Genomic DNA, 24,214 nt, shown 5'->3' on the forward strand with positions numbered 1-24,214 from the left:
AACTGTGTTATTCCATTATTATTATCAATATCATAGCATGCAATCTTTCCTGTTACTCCTTAAAAAATCTGGAGTTTAAGAATTCTATTAGTTAGGGCTTCTTAGCAATGTGGAAATGAGGATGGCAGGGTAGGGGGATAGGAGTGGTTTTACCTTTTGCTGACACAGCTTTCAAAAGCTCAATTGTTCTTTATGCAAAGTAAAGACTGAAACAAAGACTTTATTGTCAACCAATTCCTTGGAGGATGAAATAATGAATTCCCATCAGCCTTTGGAATTTAATGTTTTAACACATCGTGTATCATGATAAGCCACAGTGCGCCACAAATGGAACATTAAGTACGCTTTTCATTTGATCACTCCTCATTCCTGAATCACTGCTGCAGCATTTAGAAATAAATCAGCCTTTCAAGCTTATGATACAACTATGTAAAATTAAAAAAAAAAACCACATCTAATAGACCACTCATGAACATGCCTTAATATGAAAACATGCATAAGGGGATGGTCACCCATTTCAGTTTGATTCTCCAAGGCCCGAGTCATTCTCTCATCTATTATATGCGTTTGAGAAAACATATGACCCAGGAAAGGTTGTATGAATTGGGTGTAGCTAGTCTAGAGAAAAGAAGGACTGTCATCTGGTTCTAATTCCTGAAACCAGGTGACGTGATAGCAGTGTTTCAATATTTGAGGGGTTGCCACAAACAAGAGGGGGGGGTCAACCTATTCTCCAAAGCATCAGAAGGCAAGACAAGAAACAATGGATGGAAATTAATCAAGGAGAGAAGCAACCTAGAATTAAGAAGAAACATCCTAACAGAACAATTGATGAGAGGAATGGCTTGCCTTCAGAAGTGAATTCACCATCACTGGAGGCTTTTAAGAAGATATTGGATAGCCACTTGTCTGGACTAGTATAGGGTCTCCTGCTTGAGCAGGGGGTTGGCCTAGAAGACACCCAAAGTCCCTTCCAGGTGTATCTCTATTCAATATAATATTTTCAGAGCATTACCCAGGTCTTGTTAAAACATTCTAAAGCTACGATAGCTGGATGACTCTAAAAGAAAAGTTTCTAAAGTGCGGAAGAGACTAGAGTTGTAACATTACAGACAGATATTCTGTATAGAAACATTTTGTCAAGATAAAGGTCATTTAAGGTGCCAACAGTAGAAACCAATTTCAAGAAACACAATCAAATTTCAGGGGAAAAAGGGATTACCATTGTCAAATACAGTAATATCACTGATAGGGTATGTTCTAACTGATAAAACTGTAGAAAATATTGCAAAAGCTACATAATTGAGTCCCTTTAGGCTCTGCCTGGAATGTAGCTTATAGATGTTTTCCTTAGGACCACTTAATTTGGTACAATAGCGACATGATTGTCCATCATGTGTACTCTTAAATCTAAATTTCTCTAAACAATTCCAGTTCCAAGTACCCTAAATTTGCCAGCTTTGGATGGTGCTTAAACCATTCCTTGTAGACGCATTTGATGGAACGAACAGAATAAGTGAAGTATAAAATATACAAGCAACGAGGCTTTTTAAATGTAAGCTGCTTTTAAAAATCTGTCATCTGTTTCTATTGAAACATGGGCCAGTAATTTGTTATGGGTAGAATAAAATTATAGGCACATGAAAAAGAGATCAGATCATAAAGAAGCAGAGAGACAGGTATTGACTTACTTTCTATTATAATGCTGATATACAGTAAGAATACAATATGAAATGTGAGGACCATTTTTGACTACCGATAGTCTTAAATGTGATTTCCTGAGCCTCTCAAAATACACTAAAAATGTGTCAGAAGGAAAAACTATACCTGCTCACATGAACAATCCTATTTCTATTTTAATTGCACGCAATTTAGCTTTTGTTCTATCTTTGCCCTTAGAATGCTTCTAATGTGGTGAGTGCATCTGGAATAAAACTCTGTGTGTGCTTTGATTGTAGCATCACTCCATCCTCATCTGGATGTGTTCTGACCCTTGAATTCATTTTCCCCTTTCAGGATGGCTGTATAAAAAATAACCTGAGGATTTTTGCCAAGTCATTGGGAAAAATAAGGCAACACAATAAGGCAATTTCAAGTCGCAGTTGTGACACAATCTTTTCAGATCTTAGTAAGAAGTGGCCTGATTCACAAAAGGTATGTAACAATTCTCCAGTTTGTTTTAAAGAAACAATCTAAAATGTTTTAACAATGATGAAGCTGTTGTCAGTTTTTGCCTTAGTCACACAGAGACGGGTATAACATGGCAGATCATGGCAGAAATCCAGAATCATTCATATGTTCCACTGGCATTCTGTTAACAATGTGAAAGCATTGCAATATCCTGGCGAGCTTAATAATTAAAAATCTGTGTAACTGCAGTGATGCAAAATATACTTTACTCACTTTCTTGTAATGCAACAAGGAAGGAAAAATCAGAACTGAACCATTATGTCAATTGACAGACAAATTCAATTCAAAGGAGCATAAAGATTTATTGCAAGCTTAAGCTCTCTACAAGAATCTGAACCACTAACAGTCAAAGGAAATTAGCAGGAAGGAATTCAAGGTGGGCTGGATTTGGATCTCTTGTGGGCATATAGGGACTCATGCCTGATGATGCATTTAACCTCACCCTCAGGCTCATCTCCTACTCATTATAATTCATTCCTTCATTTATTAAGTCTATTTGTTACCTTTATGTTTATAACAAATTGGGCTAGAATGTACCTTTTTGAGAATTTATTCTTTAGCCTATAGTATATGAATATATAAATACCGTATATACTCGAGTATAGGCTGACCCGAATATAAGCCGAGGCACCTAATTTTACCCCAAAAAGCTGGAAAAGTTATTGACTCGAGTATAAGCCTAGGGTGGGAAATGCAGCAGCTACCGGTAAATTTCAAAAATAAAAATAGATACCAATAATGTTTTTGAATATTTATTTCAAAGAAAAACAGTAAACTAGCGGTGTATTCAATGAAATACTTCACTCACCTCATGATGCTGATGTCCCGCTGTGATGATGATGTCCCGTGCAGCCGCGGGAGCGATGTCCCGCATCCTATGACACACGGCACAGTGATTCCTATCATTGGATCACTGTACCAGAGGAGGTGGGACATCGCTATGTGGCTGCTTGCCATAACAAGGAGGAGGTGGGACATCGTTGCAGAGCGGCAGGAGGGGGAGGAAGGGGAATTGTAAGACAGCCCTGCATTACATTAGAACGTAAGGAGGGGGGATGGTGCGGTGCGCGCTGTGCGGCAAACTGACACAGAGGGAGGGGAAACTCACAGGGGCACTGGGCCATTCACGAGTGTCACCCAGCGGCATGGCCCCGCCCCTTTTTCTCCTCCATTTCGGGCAAATTTTTCACTGACTCGAGTATAAGCCGAGGCGGCTTTTTTCAGCCCAAAAAGTGGGCTGAAAAACTAGGCTTATACTCGAGTATATACAGTAATGGAAAAGAAATAACATTTGCCTTTCTTCATCAAAGACGATGGAGAAAGAAATTGGATTTGAAACTCTTTTCTTTTCCAGCTTTCACCTTGGAAAAGAAAAGTGATGCTGGGGAGATATTAGTTAACTTTCACTGGTAGCAATTATAGAAGGATGTCAAGGCATGGAAAACATGCATTTTAAATGTGTGATTTTTCCCTACCAGTAGAAGTTAATTACCACATCTAAATGAATTGTTTGCACAAATTGCATTCAAGGAAAGCATTTCCTGAAATATTCTCACAATAATTGTAACAGCATGAGTTCAAAATTGTGTTTCATTGGTCTATAGTTCAGAGTAGAACTCTATCCATCCATTGTCTCAGCAAGTTGACCGAATTAGGCCATCACCTATGAGCTGGCAGACTTATTTATTTGGACAAAGCTTGTTAGTTGTGTATCATTACCTTGTACTTTGGTTTGCAAGATAGACCTAGTGAGTGTGTGTAATTATATACCTTTAAATGTATTCATGCATGTTTTCTATGTGCATGGCTTGATAATAATGGTCAAAAGAATTTGATAAGTAGATTTGATAAGTAGATCATATAAGGCTATTATACTTTATCACTCTATTACATTTGGGTATTACAGAAGAAATGATATTGCTATATCATATAGATCAAGTATATATTTGAAAGGTGGGTTATATCGGGGGATCCATATCATATTCAGTTAAGAAACTTAGGTGACAAACTTCCTATTTTCTGGTAAATCACAACTTAAAAGTCTTTAACTTTTTTTGAAGTTTCACTACAATTTTTCTTTTTAATAACAGACAGGTAAGAATTGCACAACCATTCAAGGAAGACCCAAGCTGCTGCTTCAAAACCTCCTAGTTCAGCTGAGAGAGTGGAAGAATGCAGTAGAAAGACTTGTTTCTTGAAAGCTTCCTTTTGGGAAGAAGGATTCCAAGAAGAAACTTTGCACCTTAGATTATCTCCATCCCACTTGGCTGAAGAAACCAAGATGCTCCTTAAGGCTCTCATCAGTGATGCTATCCAAAGGAAACACAATCGATCTGAATATATTTATTAACTGAGCAATCTGTGAATTTATTTATTTATTTGTGTATTTATTCATTTATTTATTTGCTGGTGACCACAATATATTGTCCCTAGTGAAATAATGGTTCAGTTCAGTTATTTTCTATTTATATATAATTTTGAATTTAATTTTTGAAACATTGTAATTGTTGGGATGCTGAAAGAATATAGAAGTTATTAAATTTCACTTCAGGTTGAAATTTGAGCATTAACATTTCAATATTTATAGATGAATGAAAAAGGAATATGGAATTATTATTGATGTTATATATTGTATTTATAGAGTATAATTTATATTGCATCAGATGAATTCTTTATGCGTGGAAATAATTTGTAATAAAAATAATGAATTATTAAGGGTTTATTAACCAATAATGATATCATACGGTGTAGCTGAATAAATTATTCTGAATAAGTTTGCTGTTCAGTCTTTATTGTGAAATAGAGGGGTTATGGAAATTAGTCAAGGTTCAATTTTAATTTATAATTCATTTCAAGAAGGCAGTTTGATTTGATTCAAATTCCCAGTTCAACAATAATATTTAATATGGCTCACTTTAAGCCTATGATAAAAGTAATATTGAATTAATTTGATTGCAGTATTCATTAAAAAAAAACAAATGGAGGCATCCACTGAATTTTTCAAATGATTCAAAAGCACCTGATGTTATTCAATCTTCTGAATTTATTTAGGTGAGTGCTTTAAAACTTGGCTTTAAAGCGGTGGTCCAATCAATCACTTTTGATTTAAATCAATGTTTTTCAAACTTGACAATTTTAAGATGGGCAAACTTCAACTCTCAGAATTCCCCAGTCAACATGCTGACTGGGGGATTTGGAGAGCTGAAGTCGACACAACTCAACCAAGTCTGGAAAAAAACCCTGATTAAATGCATGATTCTCATAACAAGTAATTATACATGAGATGTATAATTAGCAACTATTAACACACCTGCTATGAAAAGCATAATTCTTCTCTTCTTTTATAAACCTGCCTCTTTCACTATTAAGAGTAGCAACTTATTTGAAAGTCCACGGTCAGCTAAGACTTTGTGGGAACAACCAAAATTGCAGCAATTTGTACCTCCTACAAAGCAAAAGCAAAAAAAGTATTGACCTGAACATTTTTTTTAAAATAAAAGCCTTGTGTGAAAGTTAAGGTCTTTGTGATTATTTTCTCCCAAACACACACTTGGATTGTCCAGATTTTAGCTGCCCTCATCCGGTTGTTGCTGAGTCATTCCACCTTTCTTCTAATGGAGACCAGTTACCAAATATCTTTTGTCAGTAATGGGTACTTTGAAAACCTGGGCTAGAAACAGAAAATTATTGAAAATGTTGCCAGGAAAACTGTCCAATCAGTTGCCGGGATCAAGGCTGACCTGAAGCCTTCCCATTCTCAAACACATACATTAGCTACTTTTGAACTGTTGTTAACTCATGCTTATCACATTGGTCTTCTATTGGCTTCTTTTCTGATAGCATCTGATCTGGGACCTCTGTCCTCCAGTAGATGCCTGCCTGCCTGCTTGCCTGCCTGCCTTCCTTTTCTTCTTTCCTTTATTTGTAAAATAACACAAGACAGCCAACATAAAGTACACCGAGGGATTGACAAGACGTGAGGTGCTTGAGGTAAATTAGAACAGCTTTATTCAAACAGAGAGTCAACTATATACATGCAAGAAGCGATTCAGCACCTCGCCCTGCTTGACAGCTATTTATACAGAGCTGTCAAGCAGGGCGACCAATAGCCGCGCTTCTGACAGCCCGTGCTCAACCAGCCGCGCCTTAGCCAATCAGGCACGGCTTGGCTGTTGCCGGCTGTCATTCGTAAGCACGAGGACCTAACACAACATATCCAGCATACCTTCCTTTTTCCTATTTCCTCCAGAACAGCAACACTATGAAAGGAGTCGGGTTGAATAGATTAACTCAGAGGGCCCCAGGACCCATTCCATGGAGAGAGGTTTTTCTGCAAAAAAGAAGAGCATGTTTTTGCATGCTGCCTGCATCCTGCGGATGGGGCTTTGCTTGTTTGTGTGGCCTGGTTTCTGGCATGCCACGGTCCTGTACCAGTCCACAGTGGAGGGTTGGGGATCCCTGGACTAACTGACTCAGCTGGCCTTCATGGCTAAGGCAGGATTTGAACTTACAGACTCCTGCTTTCTAACCTGGTGCATTAACCACCAGACCACGGGTGTCAAACTCAATTGCATCACATGACGTATCACAAGGTATCGTGATGGCTTTTTGCCTTTGCGTAGCTGGGGTGGGCGTGGCCTGTGTGTGACGCATCCAGCCCACGAGCCGCCAGTTTGACACCCCTGCACTAGACCAAACTGACTCTCTGATCATAAGGTCTACAAATGTGACATTAAACAACCATCAAAGCAAAATCAGCAAGATTGCCTACAAGATAGAGAGTAGCTTAATGTTAAGACAAACAAATGCCATTTTTGTGTGAAGAATATTATTAAAAAGATGCACAAAAGACAGCTTTACTGCTCTTCTCAAAGGTGTGAAGGTATTCAAAGAGAAGAAAATGCTTGTAATTTAATAAAATTCTGAAATAGATTGTGAACCAGTAAGTTTGATCTGATATTTTGCTCTTTCCATACACTTGTAATTAGTAACTCTATCATGTGTTTCCTAGCACTAGTTTTTACCACATGTACTCTGCCAGTTTCCTGTCACATTGCAAACGAATGCTGCCATTATGGTTAAAGGAACTTAATCAGCATGTCTTCCCCATCTATAACCACAGATTCCATGATTTCATCCTTTTCTTCCATTACCTACTATTGCATATTGTGTTCTACTGTTTTTACCAAATCAGGAAATTAATTTTGTCCCCAAACACATGCAATTATTTAGTTAGATCAAGAGGGCATTTTTAAAAAAGGACTTGTTCCCGAGTTGAACTATATCCCAGTTGTCTGAGATTCCAGGTGATTCGTTTCTGAATAAGTGTGAAGGGAATATATCATTGCCTAACCTACTAATTTTGTATGTGACTGGATGGGTGCATTGACCTTTGAATAGTGCTTTTTCTATGTGATTGATATATTAACTGGTTCTGATAATGTTTATATATGGAACAATATCTTGCTTATTTGAACAGTTATCAGATAAAGAAAGACGTTGTTGTAACTTGCAATTTCCCCACCTGTTTAACCTGTGGCTATTTCTTTTGAGTGATACAGGTGAAACCTAAATCTAAGGATCTCCTGGTTACTAATCTCAGGGCACCCAATGCACATGTTTGCGACTATGAGGAAAATAGGAGGAAAGAACATTACATGCATTGTATTGTACAAAATTAACCTTTTTTTAAAAAAAAATTCTGGCATTCTTTGTGTTATTTATTTATTTAATCAATTTTAGGGCCACCCAATGCCCAACAATTCTGTCTGGTTATAATCAGAAGTGTGAGACTAATGCAACAAATGAAAAAAAAAAGTATGAGTGGCCTGAGGATATATAAACAAACTAATAATATTGAAAGAGAACCAGACTCCATCTGAGTCAGTATTTTCAATTGAAAGGTTTTCCCCCGTTCAGCCTCTTTTTTTAATCAGATAAATGATCAAATGCTGGCTGATACAGAAAAGATGTCACACTAGCATCTCTCTCGAAAAGGTGGGGAACGGAGAGGATTTGAATTTCATGACGTGGTACACTCACGGGAAAAAACTTATTTCTCCCCTCTTTAGTCATTCTAGAAAAGTATCCATTAATTTCAACTGATAGTAATTAAAATTTGATGCTAATTCAGTGAAATGTCTTTTCTGTGAGTCATTTCCTTATCAGTGAGAGTCAGCTTCCACTTTGAAATGAACTTCTCCTGTGGAGATCATATTCATTATTTCTGTATACATTATTACATGGCGATATAAGTCAGCAAAAGAGCCACTTTGACTAAAAAACAAGTGTATTTTTAAAATGGACATGGCCTCATGTTCAGCGAAAAGATGAGTCATGCAGATCTATTAATAAATATACAGTTGGTAGATGAATGAAATTAACATATATAAAAAGGTAATATAAATAGAACATAGAATAATAGACTTGGAAGGGACCTTGGAGGTCTTTTAATCCAACCCTCTGCTCTAGTAGGAGACTCTCTACCTTGTCTAGTCTCTTTTTGAAAACCTCCAGTGATGGAGCACCAACAATTTCTGGAGGCAAGCTATTCCACTGTTAGGAGATTTCTCCTTAGTTCTAGCTTGCTTCTTTCATTGGCTAGTTTCCATCCATTGTTTCTTGTCTAAATTCTTGGTGCTTTGGAAAATAGTTTGACTCACTTCTCTGTATAGGAGCCCTCAGATATTGAGACTGCTATCATGTCTCCCCTAGTCCTTCTTTTCATTAGAGTAGACATATCCAATTCCTGTAACCATTCTTCATATATTCTCCTCCCTCCTCCCCTGTTTTACTACTAAATATTTCTACTCAGAGAGCATGAGAACAATTTTGGACTGTTAGAAATTCCAAGAACCTTAAAAAAACTCAAGAGTTATATGGCTTCAAAAATAAATCAAAAACCACTAGAAAACCTGAAAACTCTTTTAAAAATATGCATCTCTATGGATTAGTGAAACCATTGCACTAAGATGTATTTTCTACTTTTAATGTGGAATCAGTTATTATTGTTGCACATTATAGTTTATTGACAATAGTTATTGTGCTGAGTTTAGCTAGTAAAAACTCAATCTATAAACCATGATTAGGATCACTATAATTTATGAAAAGCATGACTTGTTATAGCTGTCTCAAAACTTTGTGGTTTCAAGTTTTGAAAAAACTGTTAGAAGTCATGCATGTCATAAATTATTGTTCAAAAGAAAGATGACATGTATATTTTACTGCTCTTCATCTGACAGACATTGTAGGAAATTAATATAGTAGCCAAAATTCAGAAAAAGTCTAGTAACACCTTTTCAATCTAACAACTTCTATCAAAAGGCATAAACTTTAATGAACTACAGCTCACTGCTGCAGTTGCATGGAGTCAAAAATGTATAAAGTAATATTAGAATATTTTAATCTCCTAGGACACTGCATTGCGTATTTCTAAGTGTTTTGGAATGGAAAAAAAACCCCAATAAAAGAGAATATTTGTAGCTCAGGGTTGAAATGCAGGTTCCTTAGTTCTATCTGAGCTTGGTTGTTTTCTTGCATGTATTATTACCCTACCAGCAGAGTTGAGCAAAGATTGCTAAGTTACATCCTTCAAAAGATTTTGGGTCTATCAGGTCTAAACAAGCACATTTTTTGACATATTTCAATTGCAAGTTGGTAAGATTGTTTCACGTGTAACTTGCACCTGAAAAACAACCTGTCTTGTCTTCCCCCCCATCCCAACTGAAATATTATATTGATTTAACCACTCCATGCACCCGAAGAACTGACCTTCAGTTTTCAAAAACGTATACTTTTTAATAACATTTATTAATCTAAAAGGTGCTACACGATTCTCTGATATCTGGTAAACCCTCCCCTCACCGCTAAAAGTTCAGAGACTCAATTCAAGGAATCATTTTATTTTTATTTATTTTTTGGGGTGAATGCATTATTTGAATTTACCTAGCATCTTATGTACGTGCATTTCTTTAGTAGACTAACATTACAATCTTATAAATACCAGTCAAGCAGTAAATGCCATTGAGTTCAATGAAATATATTTCTAACAAGTGAATAGAATATTTTGGTGTACTTGGATACAGTAGGAAGCTCCCTTGAATATGTAGTGTTTACACGCAAAAACTGGGGAAAATCCTTCTTTTTTAAAAACTGTCATATATTGAGAAGGAAATCTACATATTTATCTACAGCACTCAATATACAAAATATTGAACACATATCCATGTAAACCTCAAGGATTTGTTTAAATTTAATGTGCTAGTTTTCTTGCTCCAAGAATTTTTTTAATTTTTTTTTTAATTTTTATTACATAAACAACACATACACACAATAATAAAAAAAGGGGAAAAAAAGAACACACACACAAAAAAGAGAGAAAAAACCCATCATCACATACAGCATGTCGTTTGGTTACAGGTATTTTAACATTTATCATTCTTGTACATTTATTATTTCATTTAATAGGTTATAATATAAAGTTTGGGTTGCTTTGTTTACTATCCCTTCCTCCTGTTATAACACCACCTTATTCTCCCTTTCTTTTCTTTCTTCTGCAAGAAATTATTGATTTCATCATTTCCTTTGACCTGTTTGTTAACATTCTCAGATCCATCTGTGTTTATATAATAAAAGACAGAGTTAATACAAAAACAAAAACTAGAAATATTTTTCAAAGCATTAAAATAATGAAGTAATAAATAAATGGGCATCACTTATTCTATAAATTGCTTAGAGAAGCTTTCATGACCAAAACCAGACTCTTTGTTGTTGCAGATTCCTATATGATGGGATACAAGTCTTGCCTGCTCTTCTCTATAAACATCACAGAAGAAAAATACATGAATTCATGATCTGGGTTTTCCAGCTTCACGTGGCTGTGACAGCTCTGCTTATGGTATATTTCCAAAATAGCCCTGTAGGGAGCAGGACCTGACAACTAACTGCTAAAGAGGATTTTATACTTGAGAATGGTTAGATTTGTTCATTGGAGGTCACCTTATTTGTGAAAAACTGTGTGTTTAATGGAATACATAGAACATCTAAATCAGATCACAAGAATTCAATCTGTAACATGCATCATCTATTATGTATGGAATATCAATAAATCAATATTTGTGTGGCTTGCATACTCTATCATCTGTTTCTCTCTCTCTCTCTCTCTCTCTCTCTCTCTCTCTCTCTCTCTCTCTCTCTCTCTCTCTCTCTCTCTCTCTCTCTCTCTCTCTCTCTCTCTCAGAGCAAAACAGTATTCTTTATTGGCCAAGTGTGATTGGACACACAAGGAATTTGTCTTTGGTGCATATGCTCTCAGTGTACATAAAGAAAAATAAAATGGAATACATTCATCAAGAATCATAAGAGACAACACTTAGTGATAGTCATAGGTTACTAGTAAACAATCAAATCATACTAGGAAACAAAACAGTACAAATTGTAAAGATACAAGCAACAAGGTTATAGTCATAAGTGGGAGGAGATAGGTAATAGGAAGGATGAGAAGAATAATAGTAATATAGTCTTAGTAAATAATTTGACAATGTTATGGGAACTGGTTGTTTAGCAGTATGATGGCATTCAGGCGAAAATTGTCTGTACACATTTTCACAGCCCTCTTTTTGACTCGTGCACTATAGATAGATATATATTGCTGCTAACCATGTAAAAGAACTAAAGTGGTTTATGTCTTGAAAAAGGGACAGCTTTCTGGGTGAATCATTTTATGAAATCAGGAGAAAAATCCTCACCTTCTTGGTGTCAGAGAAAGCACTCCAAGAAAAAGGGTGATGTGTTAAACTGATGTACAGTCTGCCTTGCCAGTTTCAAATCTCTTATGGGTTTGGATTTATTTTTTAATTTAAGATTTTAAAACCACAAGGGATTTTTACCTTGTCCTTTGTGTCTTTTAAAAAAACATTTAAATGTGCAGATGCTGTTTTTAAAAGAATTTTGATAGGATGCCTGCAGATGGATAAAGGTTAAAAAACTGGCCATTTGTATGACAAAGTTCCACTAGCATTTAAATGTCACTTGTTCTTTCATAACTAAGATGAAGCTTGCCCTAAAATTTGTATTAACTCTGGCAAAGAAAATGTCCAGGATTTTCCTCATAATACCTTTCATTCATTTTATGAAAAATAATTTCCTTTGAATTTGTATTCAAAGGATGAAGTGCAATGCTTCTGTATGTATTTAGTGGTTAGATTATGGTGGGATAAATATAAACACTACATTTGTGTGTGTGTGTGTATGTGTTTGTGTGTGTGATATCTGCAGTCTCTCTGATTTCCACACTTCCATTCAGTAATGAAGGAAGAGAATATTTATAACTCAGGGTTAAACTGTAGAATCCGTGATTCCGTTACTACGCTTGGCTGGTTTCACAAAGACGTTTCATTATCCAAGTAGGTAACTTGTTAACTAGTTGGTAGTAAAATGTTTTATGGAATAATGATTGTTTCTTTTACTAAAAAGAAGGACTGGGGTGACACAATAGCAGTTTTTCCAATATCTAAGAGGTTGCCACAAAGAAGAAAAGGTCAATCTATTGTCCAAAGCACCAGAAGGCAGGACAAGAAGCAATGGATGGAAACTAATCAAGAAGATTCAATCTAGAAATAAGAAGAAATTTTGTGACAGCTAGAACAATTAATCAGTAGGACAGTTTGTTTCAGAAGTTGGATGTACTCCAAAACTGAAGGCATTTAAGAAGAGATTGGACAGCCATTTGTCTGATATGAGTCTCCTGCTTGAGCAGAGGATTGGACTAGAAGTCTCCAAGGTCTATTCTATTCTATTCTATTCTATTCTATTCCATTCCATTCCATTCCACTCTACTCTTTGCTTCAAGCCTTGCTTTATCTTATATCTTTTCCCCCCTCTATGCATAGAACCCTAGAAAAACCGTGGATTGTAGTCTTGCTTGTGCTTGGCAAAACTTTGTAACACTTTTTCTTATCTAGCCAACTGCTGGCCACTGCAGTGCAGATCTAAAAAATTTACAGCATACAAAATAATAAATAGTTACTGCCATCTCTCCATCAAAAAAAAAAAAAAACTAAACTCTTATTTGGAAGGCAGGAGCTATAAACAACAGGAAACAATTCCCCTGCTGCATTGGAGTAGGAATATATTCTGAATTTCCTGATTAGTGTTTTCACTGATTACGTTGCAGATAGTCCTCTGATTAAAGTGCTCTTGGCTATTTCAGAGTGTCACATAAATATACATGAATGCATTAGGTGGGGAAAATAGTAAACATGCAACAAAAATCAAATGAAAAGCAAAAAGTAGCTGGGGTGGGTCATTATATTTCAATTCAAAATTCATACTAAATTAACTAGCTAACATTCCCAAAGTGTTCATCCATTCAAAATCTCCAGTTAAGGAAGAGAAAAGGGGAAGAAGGAAGACAGTATTTATATGAGTTAAGCTCTTGATCTGAAAATATGCAAATTGACATTACATTTTGCAATAATGGCACAGATTTTCAGATCTGATTTTTTTAAGTCAAAGCCTGATACAAAAGTCTATCAGAGGACTATCAGGTTTCAAAGTTACTACAGTATCAACAATTAACCTTTTTTCATGTGGGAAACTCTTTTACCAATTCAAATAGTTGTTTCTTGGCTGAGTTAATGCAAAACCTAATCTTGCCTGGCCTTTGTCTGCTATACACAACTAACTGCTATCAGTGTTATTCCAAGTTGATTGCTACAGGTCACATGCTTTTAGCTGCTGACTGCCTTTCAAGATGCTAAATCCCAGTACTAAGTAATATATCCATGCAATGTTTGTCATCACTGTTGTCACATAATTCACTACTCATTTCAATTCTGTAACTTCCCATGAACTTCTGCTTGTTTATGCAAATAAACTGCTTTGGCTATAAGAGGAAGATACATTGGAAAAATATATTGTGCATCAATAATAAGTTCAGTTAATGGATGACAGTAATCTATTTCCTTCAATCACACTTCTCATGCTCACAGTTGCCTTGCATATCACAAGATACAATAGTTCATGATCATCTGCTAGTCTTTTCCAGTGATGTGTTGGTAAAATCCATGCAGTACTATTTGTTTGAGAATTTAAAAAGTAAAAAGATACTCCAACAGAACAAACAATAATTTGGAACATAGAACACAGAATAATAGAATTGGAAGATACCTCAGAAGTCATCTAGTCCAACCACCTGCTTGAGCAGGAGACCCTATACCATTTCAGACAAATAGTTGTCCAGTCTCATTTTGAAAGCCTCCAGTGATGCTCCTACAACTTCTGAAGGTAAGCTATTCCATTAGTTGATTGCTGTCACTGTTAGGAAATTTCTTCTTAGTTGTAGTTTGCTTCTCTCCTTGGTTACTTTCCAACCGTTGGTTCTCGTCTTGCCTTTTGGTGCTTTGGAAAATAACTTGGCACCCTCATCTTTATAGGATCCCTTAAAATATTGGAACAGTACTATCATGTCTCCCACAGTTCTTCTTTTCTCTAGACTAGACATACCCCAAATTCTCCAGTTGCTCTTCTCTGCATTTTTTCCAGAGCCTCAACATCTTTTTTATATTGTGGTGACCGGAATGGCATGCACTATTCCAAGTGTGGTCTTACTAAGGCTTTGTAAGGCTTTTTGACTATATGGGATAATTTAAGTAATAATCTATTTTGAAAACTTCTGGGAAATTTAGGCTGTTTTCCTCCCACATTCACCCAAACTAAGAACTTAAATCCAAACAATTTCTATCAGACTAACATCGCCCACAAGAGATACTAACAAAAAACTGCTTTTGAATCTATCTGTCTTGTCAATCATCTCTCTCTGTCTTCTGTCTATCATCTATCTATCTATCTATCTATCTATCTATCTATCTATCTATCTATCTATCTATCTATCTATCTATCTATCTATCTACCTATCTTTCTACCTACCTACCTACCTACCTACCTACCTACCTACCTACCTACCTACCTACCTACCTACCTATCATCTCTCTCTCTCTCTCTCTCTCTCCCTCCCTCCCTCCCTCCCTCCCTCCCTCCCTCCCTCCCTCTCTCTCTCTCTCTCTCTCTCTCTCTCTCTCTCTCTCATATATTCAGTAGTGGGATTCAAATAATTTAAAAACCGGTTTGCTCAGGGTGAGGTTGGCTGTTGTGGGAGGCGTGGCCAATCCCTATCCTCCAGTTCTATTGCACATGTGGGACAATCCTCCCACAATGGCCAACCTGACCCTCGGCAAACCAGTTGTTAAATTTCCACCCTTTGCCAAAAGGCTGTTTCCAAGAGTGCTTGTCTGTATATTGCTCTCATGGCTGTTTCAGCCTTCTGGGCGTGGCTCCTTTAAGAGGCGGGGTTTCCAAGGAATGAGGAGGGGGGGTTACCATAGAGACAAGGAGTTGATGCTACTGAGAGCTTGTGCAGGAAGGTGAAGAATTGGGGGGAAGTGGAGGGAGGGATTCCCACCTCTCCATGGAACTGCATAGCAATAGCAATAGCAGTTAGACTTATATACCGCTTCATAGGGCTTTCAGCCCTCTCTAAGCCGTTTACAGAGTCAGCATATTGCCCCCACAGTCTGGGTCCTCATTTCACCCACCTCGGAAGGATGGAAGGCTGAGTCAACTTTGAGCCGGTGAGATTTGAACCGCTGAACTTGCAGATAGCAGTCAGCTGAAGTGGCCTGCAGTACTGCACCCTAACCACTGCGCCACCTTGGCTCTTGCATGCCGGGGGTATTGGTCAATCTGTGGGCAAAAGTGAGAGGGGCAAGGAATTAACTTGGCAGCACAATCCCCCACACCGCCCACTATGAAAGTGGATCTTGGGTGTTTCACAGCAATGGAAAAATGGGCAATGGAATGGCCGGCATGAGGGAAGGAGAAGGAGCAGGGAGAAGAAAGAGGGAAAGAGGCCTTCTCTTTTCCTCGCACCAGCTGCTCCATTGTCCATTTCTCCTTTGCAGCACAGCGCAGCACCCGGGATCCACTTTGATAGCAGTGTGGTGGGTAATTTAACAACTGGTTCAGTCTAACCAGTGTGAACCAGCCGAATCCCACCACTGCATCTTTTTATCATCATCTCACCATTTTCTTTTCTTCTATTGTGGGAGCTTTGATTATATTTTAATAGCTTATATGTAAATGAACACTAAATCAATGCTATCCCAAACCACTTTTTCTTACATACTTTTAGACAGAAATTAGCACATTATCATGATGCTGTCTTGATCTCAAGACAAAGGAAAGTGGAAAAAATGGTTCACCCATGATATTAAAAGCATCCCAGTCTTTGGCTAGCAACTTCTTTTTGGTTCAATGCTCAGAGTCTCTCTGGATTGTCACCCGAAATCAATCATTTAAGTCAACTTCTCCCTGTGGTCCACTTTTTTTTTGTTAAGGATTAATTTTTATCCCATCTTTCTCTTTAGGTGCTGCACATTTCTGTCAAGATAAATCAAGATCCACTTTAAACCCAGATCCTATTGGATATAATTTGATACATGGAAGGTTAAAAATAAATAAAGCTTTTGGCATAACAGAAGGGAAACATTATGCTAAGTGCATAGGTCTCAGTTGGATGTCAATTTGCTGAGTAAGGATGGAGAGTCAAGGCTTTTTCTTTGATATTTGGAGTTTGAAATAAAAAAAATCTGAATATTTGAATAAAGGGATAGATGATTGGATACATATCTAGCTTTTCAAAAGCAAAAAAATGTTTTAGAATAGTTTTAAATACCAAGTATTAAGTATTGACAACCTGGATGAGACCAATGTGTAAATTGGAGCAAACCATCTATTATGATAGAGAAAGCTAGACCAAGGTGAGGACAGGAAGAAATCCTATGTTTATACAATTTGGTCTAATTAATTAAACACAATTAATACACTTTTTCACATGAATTTTGTTTCATAAAAAGTTGATTGCAAGTTTTGAAGCAGCTTTAAGGACTGTCCTCCTGTTGAGGTATCCTCCGGTAGAAATAGTAACACTAACAGCAGTCATTTAGTTGAACATTGACTTCTGGCTTAAGCATCTCTGCAGTGAGATTTTGCACCCAATATTGGTTTTCCCAGAGTAATTTGTATTCTTAAATTAAATTTAGGGGAGTAGAAAATATGCTTTTTCTGAGATAGGTTTATTTACATGGACAGGAAGATCATATCCTTATCTGCTTCTCAAACAATAGGAGGAAAACACCATGGTAGAGACTGATTGGCCATTAATAACCATTACATTTACAGGACTTCACATTAAATCTCTCTGAATAGCAAATGTAGCTGGGCATAAAGATGTTCATTAAGCAGGTTTTAGTAGCAATATTTAGATATTGGTCAGACACCCATTATAAATGACATGGCTTGATTTTTTATATATATATATAGCACAGGAAAGGCTGCCAAGTCAATAGCTGATAGATACTTGAGAAATGGATAGCAAAGACTTTTGTTTAGGGATTTTTTTTTTTTTGGAGAGGGGGTTACCTTGGAAGTGATAGGTGAATGGTAATATCAAGGTTGCGAAGTGCAAAACAACAGAGACCTGCCACCTTTAGAACTTGATTTGTGTTTGATAAGCTGTTCAAAAACAAAAGGGACCTTCATCTGCAGCCAGTTGTTAATAAGGCTTTGACTTTGAAATAATCCTTCACTTTCTCATCCCCTCTTTACATTCAGTGAAAAAGTTTCTGAGCATCTAAAACCAAATCAAACCAATTTTGCTTTGATCTCCAATATTATAGGAGAAACATGCCTAATCAGACAGCAATGAAATTGATCAGAATTCCAGAAAATGTAATGCAACTAATAGATATGGCCAAAAAGACAAAAAGGGGCAAAATTATAGAAGAGAACAAGAAAAATGTAACTTTACAACTAAAGTACATTTAACTGTCTAATAGTAATGTTTGACTGGATATTGAGAGGGAATGAAAATAAGATAGATGCCTTTGAATTATAAATTTTGAGGCATCTTTTAAGGTTACCATGGGCTGCACAACAAACTAATCAATTCACTCTAGATCAGATAAAGGCCAATTGCTCCCTTAAGGCAAGGAGAAACCCATGTACTTTGGTCATATGATGAAAACAGGGTAGGGAAAATAGATATTCTACATAGATTGAGGAAGACGGAAGAGAACAAACAAATAAGTAAATCAAAACAGAGTACCTCAGTTAAAAAGGGCAAAGGAACAGGACCTTGGAGAGCTCCTAAGTTCTATTAAGTAAAGTTGCTGCTTGCTAAGTCAATATTAAGACACTCTTCCAAGAAAATAAAAACATCTTAAGTTTTGTGTAGGGTCCTTTAAAGAGAGAAGGAAACAGAAGGAGACACACACAGAAAGAGCAATAGTTTAGTGTGCATTTTATTGTGATATATTTGACAAGCTATGGGGCATTAAAACTTTTTTTTTTTTGCAACATGAAGAAATATATCTATTGGGAGCAAAGGTTAGCTCATATCTCCATATAAAGGGGAAAAGGAACTTTAGTCGTATGATGAAAACAGAGTAGGGAAAACAGCTCTGCAGGAAACAAGTAGCTATCCAAAAGTGTTACTCTACAAAAACAAACAGGTAAATGGACTGGTAAAATCTAATTAGAATAACCACTCCAGAAAAAGAGATGGAAATGTACTTTTTGATATATGATTTGTTGCTGACCGTACCATAGGCCAAATAATGTTGCTGATCAGTGGTGGGTTCTGGATCCTGGTGCAATCAGTATGGTGCAACGGGGCCCGGCGTCCTCCACATGTACACGTGCAGCATGAGCGCACATGTGTGGGGTGTGCGCATGCGTCCCTACCTCTATGATGCCTCCTCGATGCCTCTGTAAGTCAAACCTGACTTATCTCAGTGGCCTAAAATTGTACCGTTTTGTATTTTTATGACAGAGCAATTTTGTGAATAGATTAGAGGAGCATGGTTTCATATAATTAGGAAGGAGAGGAATGTGAGTTTTAAGAGTGAAAACAGGAGCAATTTCTCCCATTTCCACCCTTAACTCCCCATAAATATCTAATAAGTTTTTAAAATGTTCAAAAAATTTCAGTGATACCTTATCCAGTTGGCACATAATCTATTTTAATATACCATGCAAACTTAAACCTTATTTCCTTGTGTAAGATGCAGGAAATTAGATATGACTAATTGTTTCTAAATTCCATTGAAAACAGTGGGACTTAAAATACTCATGACTCATTAATTTCATTGAATCATGGCTAAAATCTAAAATCATGGCTAAGTTATAATGCCACTATATTCAGATGATACTTCAGAATTCAATTAAAATTCAATTATGATGGTGATATCTTTCAGATATCTGCCGAAATAGTGTTTCTTTTTTAGCATATATTTTTTAGCATATGGTTTCCATTCATATGAGGGGTTTCATAAACTAATTCATTTTGAAGCATTATCAATGTGACATAAAACTAATATCAAGATTCATAGCATTATATATAGCCTGAGGATTATGATTTTATCTGCTATTTCCTCATAATTTTATTAAAGATTATATTATAGAAATAAAACTAATGCAACTACATAATACAGAAATACATTTAATTCTTTGATTTTTTTAATGCTGTAGAAAAAGAAAGAAAGAAAAGGAAGAGAAAGAATAGGAAAAACACCACTCTCTTAAAATAGAACTAAGCACCCCTTTATCTCATACTCCCCATTCTTTATAAATATACTTCTAAAACCTGATCCCCATATTAATCAGCAAAAGTCCCAGAGGGCTTATCAGAAATAACAATATAACTATTATAAATAATTTTACATCCAATTTAAATCCTTCCTTTCCATTTAAACAAAAACCTTCTTATTTTCTCTCTTCAAAATAATCAAAGTCCAGGCCCGTCAAGAAGCAATTAAACATTACCAGAAAAAAACACTATCAAACTGTCCCAATCAAAAAGCTGTTAAACATCACTAAAAATAGGGACCTATTATTTTAACCTCGATCAGAATAATCTTTTTTATCTTCTAATGAACATAAGAATAGTGTTGCAGTTAGCTCATCGTACCAAAACGGGAAATTTCAACAAAAAAGAAAAGAAAGTTTAGACAAGGGTGGGAAAGGAAAAAGAGATCCAGCTGGTTCTCAAAATGAGGATGCAGAATGGTGATGAGAGATTGGAGATTTAGATTATTAGACTGCACAAAGATTGCATTCATTTGCAATTTGATTTCTGTTACTGACAAGGCAGTGGAGGAAAACACACAAGCACACACAAGAGCAGAGCCGTCTGCAGCACAATATTAATAGAGACTAATTAGGAGAAGATTAGCATTGGAAAAAGAAAAGCATCTTAATTCGTCTTCCCTGAGCTTGCCAAGGCATCTCTTGATGCTGATTATTATTTTCAAGGGGTTGATGTTTACAGAGGTTTGATTAGAAAAAGAAATGCATATTAAAATGGAACACACAGGTGCCAATTCTCAAAGTCCTACCCGCAAAGTACTCCCCAAGGACACAATATTGTTTCAAAGGGTAGACAGATGCAGTCTGATTTGAGCATCTCTGGTACATTTTGGGCATGGATCTCCTTCATCGTTGTCAAAGTGACAGATGCAAATGACATACTATTTGCGACTAAAGGCACATGGCTTGTTCACCAGGCCCATCTGCCCAAGAGTTTTGTGATGCTTTATATACATCCATTTGCCACAAATGCAGAAAGGAGCCAAGATAGGTTTGAAAATCTGTGTTCTGATATCGTAGTTTGGAGGGACTCTAAGGAGCAGAACTCATATTTTATATGTCAGAGTTCCAAGATTGAATCCTTCATTTCTCTAAAGATAAAGTTGGAAAAGTCTTCATTTCAAAGCTCTCCAGAGAGCTGCTGTTAGTAATGGCTGCTTTCCCCAACTTGATGTTCTTGTGATATATTATACAACTCCCAGAATTTCCAACAGCAAATCCAACTAACTGATGAAGACTGTGTGTACAATACCAAAGTAAAATAACCAGTTCTTTGTTGCCATGTCCATTTGTTTTTAATAAGCTTATATATTTTTGATAACTAAATGCAATGGCATCATAACTTAATTGGATACCTACTGGATCACATTGGTGTTTTTTAACCTCAGCAACTTTAAGACGCTTGGACTTCAATTCCCAGAATTCATGCTGCTGGAGAACTCTGGAAATGGACGTCCATGCATCCTACAGTGGCAGAGGTCAAGAAACACTGTGTCAAACTCATCTTATGCATTATTGAGAGCTCATTTCAGTTCATTATATGAGAAGCTAAAACCGGATTAATCAAAGTCCATCTTTCAACTGATCTGGTGGAGCTACTGATGCCAGGAGGAAATGAAGTGATGGCAGTTTAGCTTGTCCTATGAATGGTACTCAGTTTTGGGTGGCATGATGGGGATGGCCTTTGGAAAAAGGAAGGGAGCCTTATCTTCCTTATCCTGAGATATGATTGGCCAAAATGCTAACACACAACTAATAAAGTAGGAATTACCTCCCAAAGGTCACCTGCTTGTAAACCTTTTGTAAAAGATAAACTTCCTTCTTAACCACCATAGGGTTTTCTAATTAAAAACCTTGACATTTCTTTTTGGTGTGCTTAAAAAAATCTTTGGCAGGCTCATATGTCTCTGCTACTAATTCTGTTTGATATTTTCATTGTTAAATAAAGAACTGTAGCAATAAGGAAAACGCTTTGAACAGAAAGGAAACAGATTTGTTCTTCAGTTGCACAGTGGGATGAAAAATTTCCTGTTCTCAATTTAGCCCAGGAATTGTTTTCACCACAAGAGAAAGCATACTGTAGCATGATCTATGTCAAGACTGCAATCAGCAATTCTATGCCCCCCTTTTTTAATGGATGCAGAGAAACAACTCTCAAATGCTTGAAAAGTACATTAAGAATACTACTCCAATCGAAACATTAACCAACGTATTTGGGTGTATAGATAGTTGCAAATGTTTGCTTTTGTTTTTCTTTTTTTAAAGAAATGCAAAAGTAAAACAACTTTAAGGTTAAAGCAAATAAGGATAGCAACCCTTAAGATTTAACGAACGACTCTTTAATGTCTACATACATAATAAAACATTTTAAGTTCAATGGGACTTTTAGGATTGCGTTGTGAACCTGGGGGAATAAAACAAAAACAAGGAATGGCTTACATCAAAACAACAGTGGAAGGGGGAAAAAACCTAACACCCCAACTAAGAGTTTTCCATGATACAATCTCTCAGCAAAAGTTCCTTTTGAAATGCAAACTGTTTCAAGAGTTTGATTTCTTGAGAAAGTAGCTGAAGCAGGTCCTTACATTAGGCATAGTCTGAAATTCTTGCACAAAGTAGTAGGCTAACTTTCCCCTTCAACCCCCATACCCCATGTCCATTGGTAGCCAATCAAAGGCACAAAGGTGTTTTGGAAACTCCAAGGAGGGATTGTGAGGAGAGGTTGTTCTCAGAATGCCATGACCTTGACTACCAGGCTGGAACCAATTGTGAGGGAGCCTGTGCAGATTTCTGATTATTCCCTCTCAAGCTCCCAAGCAGTTGCAAGGAAAAGTGGAAGCATGCAAAACATTAAACCCATGTGTTCTGACCTAGGCTTCCCAAGATCATGAAGCAGATTCCTCATTCCGATAGAACCCCTTTTATTTAGGTTTAAAGTGAATTCCTCCCCAGCAAAGTCCCGGCAAACAGTCTTTCATGAGATTTCACAACTACAGACCTTTATCAGGCTTGGAGAGCTGCCAGGCGTATATCTTCCAAACGCCACTCTGTAGCAGCAAGTACTTGGCAAGAAGTCAGGAACAGATCTTCACGCTAATGAATTGAACTAATTGTCTCCTGCAAATCCTCCCCCCTTTATTCCCTATGGAAGGGGCCATTCACTGTCTACCTGTGCCTTTACTCTGGGATCGTCCCTTGTTCCTTGGTTATTCCCTTTTTCTGGCACTTCAGCGCATGCACACATCAAGAACAGGTTCCAGCTGTTCTTCTGCCCCACTGATATCCAATTCCAAAGGATGCTGATAATTGTCAGATGGCCCTGGCCCCATCTTTGCCTCTGACCCAGAGCCCTCATCAGAGCCTTCCTCAGACTCCAGGCTGGCCCATGTTCCTCCCCAACCTCCTCATTTTCTGAGTCTGCCACCAGCTCTGCTGGCGAGCCACAACACCATGAATCCTCCCCCCGCCCTCTCCAGAATGGCAGCATTCTGACAGGGACCTGACAATTGCAGTGGAACTGAAGTCATGTGATCCACCTTCAGCTATAGAATTATTTGATTTGAGTCTTTGTACTTTAGCTCAAATATGTTCAGGATTATCAGGACCTACAGTGTCATGATTAAGTAAACAAATCTAACCAAGAGAGTTTAAAAACCAAGTCCTATAGGTCCAGGGATCATATTTCTATTTGCAGGTGTCCTAAAGCAGGGGTCCCCAGCCTCTGGGCCATGGCCTGATAGGGAGCTATGGCCAAAAGTAGTATTCAGTCAGTTCTGACCAGTTCTAGTGAACTGGTAGCGGAAATTTTGAGTAGTTCTGAGAACTGGCAAATACCGCCTCTGAATTGCCCACCCTGATCTATTCTCTGCCTCCTGGGTTCCAGCTGATCAGCTGGGTCTTCTTTTGTTGCCCTGCACAGAAGAACAGAGTTGGAAAGCAGGTGAGTGGGGTGGGGTGGAAATGGAGATTTCGCAGTACTCTTCCACTGCCACACCCACCAAGCCACACCCACCAAGCGACACCCACAGAACCGCTAGTAAAAAAAATTGAATGCCATCACTGCCATTAAGAGCTGGGCCATGCAAGTGGCGGGCAATTTTGCAAAAGACAGACGTGGGTGCAAAATCATTCCCCCCCCCCCAACTGCTGGAAGTGGCAGTCTGCAGAGCCAGAAAGTTTGAGGATCGCTGTCCCACAGGATATATTTTAGTCTTTTATTTTTCCTTCCCTTAAAATACTCCCTTAAAAATATTTTAAAAATTGGGAGATTTCAAAGTCACATGTAGAAAAATGGAGGGCAAACTCTCTCCATTGGTAGCAT

General features: G+C 37.3%; 1 long non-coding RNA gene across 1 annotated transcript in view; it reads right to left on the reverse strand.

Moving 5' to 3' along the window:
• Nucleotides 1-24,214, reverse strand: part of LOC148048955 (uncharacterized) — a 225,059-nt gene that overhangs the window by 78,415 nt on the left and 122,430 nt on the right. The gene's annotated exons all lie outside the window — the stretch shown is intronic.

This window comes from Thamnophis sirtalis, unplaced genomic scaffold (genome assembly GCF_051295495.1).
Source record: "Thamnophis sirtalis isolate CommonGarterSnake01/CBP01778 unplaced genomic scaffold, rThaSir2_p1.2 scaffold_2, whole genome shotgun sequence".
NCBI lineage: Eukaryota > Metazoa > Chordata > Lepidosauria > Squamata > Natricidae > Thamnophis > Thamnophis sirtalis.